The following is a 9,244-nucleotide window of genomic DNA, read 5'->3' as shown; positions in this document are numbered from 1 at the left end:
TTAAAATGAGAATTTTTGGAATTACCAGACAACTTATCCACCAATTCTTTTAAAATAATTTCCTCTTTTCTCAATCTATCAGTTTGATCACGTTGCTACGAGATCATTCATCATAGAGGCTCAAGCACATTCAAAAACTAAAAGGAATGGACAAGTCTCAAAATTAATTAATGCATGTACCACTTAAAGTCTTCTATTCTAAAAACTAAATGCAAAACAAATAAGAAAGTAAAACAAAAAAAAAAAAATGGAACGAGACTAACAAATGATATGAATATGAAGGCAATGTTACTTGATCCATTTCTCGTCAAAATAACAAAAATTGTACCTACAAAAATATACGAGAAATTTAGCAAAAGATTACTAATTTTTTTTTCTTTTCTTAAAAAAAAAATCTTATCACACGTTGCAATCCCCAGCAACAGCACCAAAAAGTAAAAACTTGTTGCGCCTAAACTTTGACTTAAACTAGTGAACCAAAAATTTAGTGCAGTTTTACCTGCAAGTATACAGGTATTGTAGTACCTAACATAGTTGAATCCACAATGATTGACTTAGTGATGAAGAAAATAAACTCAAATAAAGAAAATAAATTACTAAAATGAACGTGCAATCAAGTAGACAAGAGAATTATTGAGATGAAAATTTTTAACATAATAGAATAAAACTAAAATGATAAAATAAATTGATATAGAGAATGACTAAAGTTTCGATGATCTATCTAATAACTTATAATATTGTTTTCGATCGATTTAATTCAATTAAACTAGGATAATGATTCCGTTTAACTCGAGGATTTAACATTTAAAGTCAAGAAAAATAATCACTAATGACTAAGTATGAACAATTGATGATTAAAACATTCACAAACTCATTTGAAGCTCATAGAGATTTTTTCGAGCATTCATTGTATTCAAAAATCACAATGAATCAAGATAAATATATAGATCATCAAAATATCCAATAATAAAATCATTCAATCGATCAAACTCACAAAATAAATTTCAATGTTGATTCACAAACAATATCTAAATCATTAAATTTCACCTCTAACCTTAGTACAAGAATTTAGCCAACCATGTTCATCACTGCTATGGAAATTAAATAAACATTCTCTATGATAATACTAACATAAAATACAAGAAAACAGCCACAAGAACATAAAAGTGAAGAGAATATAGAGTTAAAAACACCCTTTTCGAAAAGTCAAAGTCCACGAGAAAAAAAAAATAGTAAAAACTCCAAAACTGCAAACCGTAGCTCAAAGCTCCTGTCTGTTTTTGTTCGTCCAACATCCCCCTTTTTAAAGGAAAACGCTCACCAGCTTTCCTCCTCTTTTCATGTCTTTTAGCCTTTCCTTCTAAACGTAAACGTCTTTCATTTGGTCTGAATCCACCGAAAAATACCGGCTTTTTACTATAAACCTCATCTCCTTTCCTTTGTTTCCGTAAGCTTTCTTTTTCCCAGTATTTTCAATGCTGCCAAGAAACTCCAGTCCGAAACTCCTGCATTTTTGTCTCTCACAAGTTCCGTCCTTCTCACCTCTTTGTTCAAGTCCCCCAAGTTTTTTTTCATTCAGCTTCCAGCTCTTTCCGTTCAGTCAGGTCCATCGAAAAAGACCAGTCCTCATCTTCATGTTTCACTCTCTCCAGTCTGTAACCTCAAATCAGAAGCTCAAACTCAGTTCCTTTCTTTTTCATCCTCTCAGCCCAGCATCAAAATGAGAGGTCCTCCCACTGATTAATGCGCTGCCAGTCCTACTCTGTTTCTTTGCTCTAAAAACAGAGCTGAAAGTCCAGACCTACAAGATAAAGAAATAAACTGCAGTATATGTCCAAACGACAAAAATAATAATATCAGAACTGTGCACCCTCTTATTTCGTAACTCTCCCCTTCCGTAAAAACCACATTCTTCCCCAATCCCTTTAGTCTCAACCCAGCTCTTTTTTTTTTTTTTTCCCTTCTGCAACCTCCCTCCAAAACCAAGCTTCCCCAGCCTTCTCCGTAAGAGCCTCACGTCCAACTTTCCGCCCCAATGCTGTGTTCCAGCTTCTCTATTCTTTTTTCTTACTCTCCGTAAGCTCCTTTCATTCAATCCCATTAAGTTAGTTTTCTTTTCTTTCTTTCTTTTTTTTTTCAAAACCTGCTCTTCGTGAATCACCATGGAGACATCCAGAAAAATCCGAGCTTCAAGTGCTGCGTTCCCCTCCATTCTTTTACTTCTCTAGCCTTTCAACTCTCTCTCAACGTGCCTATGTCATTTTCTCTTTTTTCTTTTTTTGTAAGGAGACCCATGTTCTTGTTAAAAGCAAAATATTTCTTCTTCTGTGTGCATCCATGAGCACCAAATATTTCTAGTCTAAAGCAAGAAAATCAAATCCTTCCCACCGAAAGTTCTTTTACATTCAAAGTCCACAAAAGCCAACACTCACCAACTTTCCTTTCTGTTTTCCGTTTCCTTTGCTGCCCTCTCCGAGAATCACTCATCTAATTTCTCCAAAACCACACCCCGTAAGTCCATCATCAGCACATGAAAATGTTAGCTTTTTCATTTCTTGTTGTAAAGTCCATTACATGATGGTTGAAATGCAGTTACTGTGTGTACTTGTGCTTCCCAAATCCATGTGCTTCCATAAAATAATAAGTGGGTCCCACAGAACCATGTGCATGTGTTTTCCCATTGGCTTCCTGTCCAAAATCAAGCAGTCATATGCTAAAATTACATGCATTTTATCTAAACACAGGAACTCAGAAACTATAAAATCAAAGGAAGAGTAAAAATAAGGAAAAGAAACAACACACCAAAAAAATAGAAAATCAAAAATAAATTAAAAAGTAAAAATATAATATCAAAGAAAAACATTGCTCATTTGAAGAAATATCGCTCAATTAAATAAGAGGTTATAACTAATATAAATGATGATATTAACCAATTTAAATCACAACTCAAATTTATACCTATTAATAATTTTTCCATCTGAAACCAATAATAATATCACAAAGCAATTAAAATATATTAGTTTTAAATATATAAAATATGCAATATTTCAGCTCAATCAATAGCCACGGGAAAATAGCCTTTGCATGCTTGTCTACGTCCAACCACCCCGTGCTGCAGGAAGCTCCTCCACGTCTCCTCCCTCAACCGTAGCACACACACAACAGTGCACCAAGAACCACCAGCCTTCCTATACGTAACAACCATCACACGATGAAGAGTCATCCCGCAGCCCACGTAAACGACGCCAACCACACAAAAACCACCCAACATGCACTGTAGCCCAACCTTGAAACCGCAGTGAAGCCATTGACAACTGCCACAATTCCTTCTTTGCGACAAATCCTCTAGCTACGCACCACCACAGCACATTAGGCCCGAACCGAGAGCCATTTTCCTCTTAGTTACACACACACATCTTTTCTACGTAAATTATCATTCTCTCTTTCCCGACATGAAACTCTCTCTCTCTCTTCTCCTCCCGTCGGTCTACTCCAACTATATTGCATATATATATATATATATATATATTAAGTAAATGGATTGAGGATGTTGTATGAAAGGGTACATGCCGTGGGTTCCTGTGACAAAAATTATTTATAGAGTTTGGAGTTATAATAAGTGTATGTAAACTTACGAAATTTACAGAATTTATGTGATCTTGGGATTGATAGTAAATTTCAGGAGAAATAATTATGTGAAGATCAAAGTATTTGGGGTGACGACATATTAGGGTTTCTAGGATTTTAGTATTTTTAGGAAATATAGATTATTTTAGTATTTTAGGTTTTAATTACAAAGTATGTATTTAATTAGAGATTTATGAAAATTACGTGTATTTTATAGGTAATCAATCGCGCCCTAAAAATATTGGATCAACGTTACGAGGTAATCATACCCTTACACGTAGGTACGGTAAATGTCATGTCTTTTATAAAATATTTGAATGTACGCCCTCTATTGGAAGCCCCTTTTTACGTACCCAAGTCATGATAAAATTATGAAAATCCATAATTTTACGTGAAGAATTATGCATCAAAATATTTATGAAAAGTCATGATTTTATGTTAGAGTTATACATTAAAATATTTATGAAAATCCATGCAGGATTTTATATGAAGATTTATGCATTAAAATATTTATGAAAAATCATGATTTTATGTGAAGAAATATTATAGTTGGGTATTTTAGCCAAAGTTTTGAATACCATTCCAGTCACCTTTTCGGTTAAGGCAATGGATCAAAATATTTTGATACTAGTACCGTTTCGGAATTAATTATATATTATATATTATATAGAAATATTTATATGTATATATAAACTAACAACTAAAAGAATAAATACATATATATACATGTAAGTGTGTATCATGTATATGTGTATATATGGAAGAATTGAAAATTTATAAAATGAATATATGTTCAAAAAATCACAAACTTGAGTTGAGACACAAAAAAATAAAGAAAAGAAAAATAAAAGAATTTATAAATTATTAAAAACAATGATATTTAGAAAAAGAGAGAATGAAGGGACGTATTTAAAGTTACAAAAAAAATTAAAATTATATAAATACATTTTATATTCTAGAATTACTTAAATATTTTTTGGATTTAAAATTTACAAAAATGCTATCTAAGTACAACAAAATTACAAAAACAGTCTGAAACTGAATAAGAACCGAAATGTTAATTCCATCTGGAATGGTTAGAATTTGATTGAAATGGCCGAAACGGATTGGAATGGGCTAGAATTTGGAGTGAAACTGAATGAAGCGGTATAGTGTACCGCATATTGCACCAGAACAATAAATTCCGACCGCATTGACTGGTACAGAACAGTTTTAAAAACTTTGGTTTTAGCCCATCTTGATCTATAGCAGAAATACTTTAGTCCAACCATGGATATGTAGTAAGATCATTTTGGTCTAATGTGATCATTAGTAGGAGTATTTTAGGCCTGACTTGGATGGAGATATATTTTCATCTCATCTCATTTCATTTCAATATTCAAACACTACAAACACAAACATTTTTCAATTTCAAGTTTTCAACTTTTTTTATCTGAACATTATCTAATTATTACAACTTTTCCAAACTTCTAAACACAACACAAAAAATAATTCAATTTTTTCATATTCCAAAACAAAAATAATATTAAAAATTATATTCTAACAATATTTAATTTTGATAATATTTTTATTCAACTTTTTCACTCCCATTTTCCAAAATCTCATAAAAATATTTTAACTTAAATCATTTTTAACTCATATCATCTCAATTCAAATATATCACTACTATTCACAAATCATCATAACTAATTTTAAGTTGTGTTTGGAAGATGAATCCAACTCAACTCCTCTCAAACTAATCATTGATGAAATTAACTACTTTTTGAATTTTCCATAAATAAATTAAATCTATCTCAACCTACTTCATATATTTTAATCTAAACAGTTAAACCTATCTACACTTAAAAAAAATTAAATTATTTTTATAATATTCATAAAATATTATTATTTACAGTTTAACTAATCTCAAACTTAGGGAGCAGAGTTAGTCTTAAAATGAAGATGTAGCATAGGAATTTCGGTTGCACAATAAAACTAATGTCTACGGTCTAAATGGTCTCTTTTGGTATATATAAAAAGATGGATAAAGTTACGCCCACCGCTGCTTCATCCCGCTTGACCATCCCGGTTGACGTGGCAGGTCCATGTGCCATGTGTCACCACCTAGATTTTTCTAGAGAATTTCCTAACCTTCTAGAATCTCCTAGTCCTTTTGTAATCTTGTAGAATTGTGTGGAGTATTCTAGAATGATGTAGAACCCACTAGGGAAGGGCCTTTTAGACAATTCTAGAGTAGTAATCTAGAAAGTTCTTTACCCTTGGATTGGTGACAAGTGTCACCATCCTAACCATTCTTTGTACCAAGAGTTCCCTATAAATAGAGGGGCTCTCATTTGTGTAAATCACCAAGCAATAAGATAAACAATTTCTCTAGAGCTTCTCTCTCTATCTTCTCTCTCTAGTTGTATTCTCTATTGTCTTGAGTCATTTAAAAGGCTTACTTAGGAGTTTTGTGGAGAGAAAACCTCCTAAGGCCGCATGGGACGTGTGAAGAAATTCTAAGTCCGTGACAGTTGGTATCAGAGCTATCCAGGTTGGGATGGCAGATCCAAGCGAGATCACCATGGAGCCCCAGGAGACACGAAAGAGCAAGAGGTCGAAGGATTCAAGCTCATCTATGGAGTCTCGTCTCGATGGCATCGAGAGAGCCATGGCCAAGATATTGGCCAAGATTAAGGAATGGGATCAGTCTCACAGGGAGGTGAGCACCCTTGACAACACTGTGACGAGGATGGAGGTGGCGGTAGCGGATGTCAGGGACCGACTTGACATCGTGGAGCAAGGTTTGGAGGAGCTAGGATTGGAGGGACAATCTGAATCGCTCAAGGAGTCCATTCTGAGCACCATCAACCCCACCATCGAGGCACAACATGTTGAAAATGTTGCTTTCCAAGACCGGGTCTTGGGGGAGCTAACAAAACTCCAAGGGCAAATGGAGGAATACCGCGTCGGTCTGGAGGAGACCAAGACGGATTGGGCCATGTGCAAGCGGGCAGTGGCCAATGGGGCCGCCGTTGGAGCTAGAATGATGGCGACACCAAGGGTGGATACCCCCAAACCAAAAGAGTTCGATGGCAAACGGGATGCCAAAGAACTAGACAACTATATGTGGCACATGGAGCGCTACTTTGAAGCTTTGAACATGCAAGACGAGCATGTCAAGGTACGTACTGCCTCTCTCTACCTTACTAATCTTGCTGGTACTTGGTGGCGTCGTAAGTATAGTGAGATAGAGAAGGGTACTTGCACCATTGACGCATGAGAAGAGTTCAAGCGTGAACTCAAAAGGCAATTCTATCCTGAGAATGTGGCTATTAATGCGTGGAAAAGAATGAAGGAGTTGAAGCACACCTCTTCTATCCGCAACTATGTTGAGGAATTTTCTACCCTCATGCTTCAAATCACAAACATGAGTGAAGAAGATCTCCTCTTCAACTTCATCGATGGTTTCAAATCTTGGGTGGCTCAAGAACTCAAGCGTCGTGGAGTCAACGACATCTCCACCGCCCTGACAGTGGCAGAAACCTTAGAAGAATTTGAGTATCATAAGAGTAACAACACTTCAAAGCCCAAGTCTTCAAAGGATAATCACACTAAGGGTGGGGGAGCGAAGGGGTTCAAGCCCCCACAGTACAAAGACCGAGGAGACAAGCCTTCAACATCAAAGGAGGGCAAGAAGGACCACTTCAAAGATAAGAAGCCAAAGGATGCTTGTTTCCTTTGTGACGGACCACATTGGGCTAGAGATTGTCCCAAGAGGAAGACCCTCAACGCTATGTTAGAGGAGAAGGAAGTTCAAGAGAAGTCGCACCTGGGGTGTCTACAACTTCTCAACTCCCTCTAGGCAAGCACAAAGCCAACCACTAAGGATGGATCTTTGATGTTTGTAGAGGTATTTGTCAATGGGAAGAAGAGTCACGCCATGGTCGACTCAGGAGCTTCTCATAACTTCATTAAGAAGGAAGAGGCCACACGGCTAGGGATTCCTCTTAAGAAGGGTCAAGGATGGCTGAAGACCGTGAATTCTGAGGCCAAACCCCTTGATGGCGTAGCTCACGGGGTGGAGCTACAACTTGGCACTTGGAAAGGTACGGTGGATTTCTCAGTCGCCCCTATGAATGACTTCAACATCATGTTGGGGATGAAATTCTTGAGATAGTTTAATGTAGTATCTCTTCCCCACTACAACTCGGTGTGTATCTTAGAGGGTGGTCCATGCATGATACCCACCGTGTCCAATCCAAACACCACCCAGCTTCTATCCACCATGTAATTCAAGAAAGGATGGAAGAAGGGCGAGGTGTCTTACTTGGCTTCTATGGAGGAAGATGAAGTGAAGATTCCCTCCCCTACACCCAAGGAGATCCAAAAGGTCCTCAGGGACTATGAGGATGTCATGCCTCCAGAGTTGCCCAAGCAACTACCACCTAGGAGAGAGGTGGATCATTAGATCGAGTTGGAACCCGGCGCCAAACCACCTGCCAAAGCACCTTATCGCATGTCACCTCTAGAGCTTGAAAAACTAAGGAGGCAACTTAAGGAGCTACTTGATGCCGGATTCATCCAACCCTCCAAGGCACCATTGGGCATAACTACCCCTTTCGACAAAGAAGTAGAAGAAATCTTGGCGGACCGTTTCATCAGGCGAAAGAGTCATGGGCCACGCCAAGAATACTTGATCAAGTGGAAGGGATTGCCCGAAAGTGAGACAACTTGGGAACCAAATGAGTCATTGTGGCAATTTGAAGATCATATCCGAAGGTTCCATGAAGATACCGCGCCGAGGACGTCGCGAAGCTAGATGGGGGAGAATGTCACCACCTAGATTTTTCTAGAGAATTCCCTAACCTTCTAGAATCTCCTAGTCCTTTGTAATCTTGTAGAATTGTGTGGAGTATTCTAGAATGATGTAGAACCCACTAGGGAATGGCCTTTTAGACAATTCTAGAGTAGTAATCTAGAAAGTTCTTTACCCTTGGATTGGTGACAAGTGTTACCATCCTAACCATTCTTTGTACCAAGAGTTCCCTATAAATAGAGGGGCTCTCATTTGTGTAAATCACCAAGCAATAAGAGAAACAAGTTCTCTAGAGCTTCTCTCTCTATCTTCTCTCTCTAGTTGTGTTCTCTATTGTCTTGAGTCATTTAGAAGGCTTACTTAGGAGCTTTGTGGAGAGAAAATCTCCTAAGGCCGCACGGGACGTGTGAAGAAATTCTAAGTCCGTGACACACGTCTCTAAACAATTTCATCCTATTCGAGCACGAAAAACCCATTCTCGAGCTTAGTCAATATTCAAACCCATTCCCCCAAAACCGAGCTTCGTCCCTCCATGTCTTACGTCTTCCTCAACCTACAAGCCCATTCCCATTCCCAAGCTTGGTCACGGACCTCCATGTCCTCAACCTTCAAACCCATTCCCGTAAGCTTGGATATCCGTCATGTTCAACTTAAAGCCAGAAAAGTTTCAAGACCGTAACCTTGGATCTCCGTCGCCTCAACCTTCAAACCCATTCTCGGTGAAGCTTGGTCCCTCCGTCGCCTTAAACTACAAGCCAGAAAAATTTAATCCTGTGAAGTTTGGTCCCTCTGCCTCAACCTTCAAACTCATTCCCGGTA

The sequence above is a fragment of the Carya illinoinensis genome, chromosome 5 (assembly GCF_018687715.1).
Source record: "Carya illinoinensis cultivar Pawnee chromosome 5, C.illinoinensisPawnee_v1, whole genome shotgun sequence".
In the NCBI taxonomy this organism is placed as follows: Eukaryota; Viridiplantae; Streptophyta; class Magnoliopsida; order Fagales; family Juglandaceae; genus Carya; species Carya illinoinensis.
The sequence above is the reverse complement of the archived record's forward strand: the minus strand, read 5'-3'. Positions refer to the sequence as shown.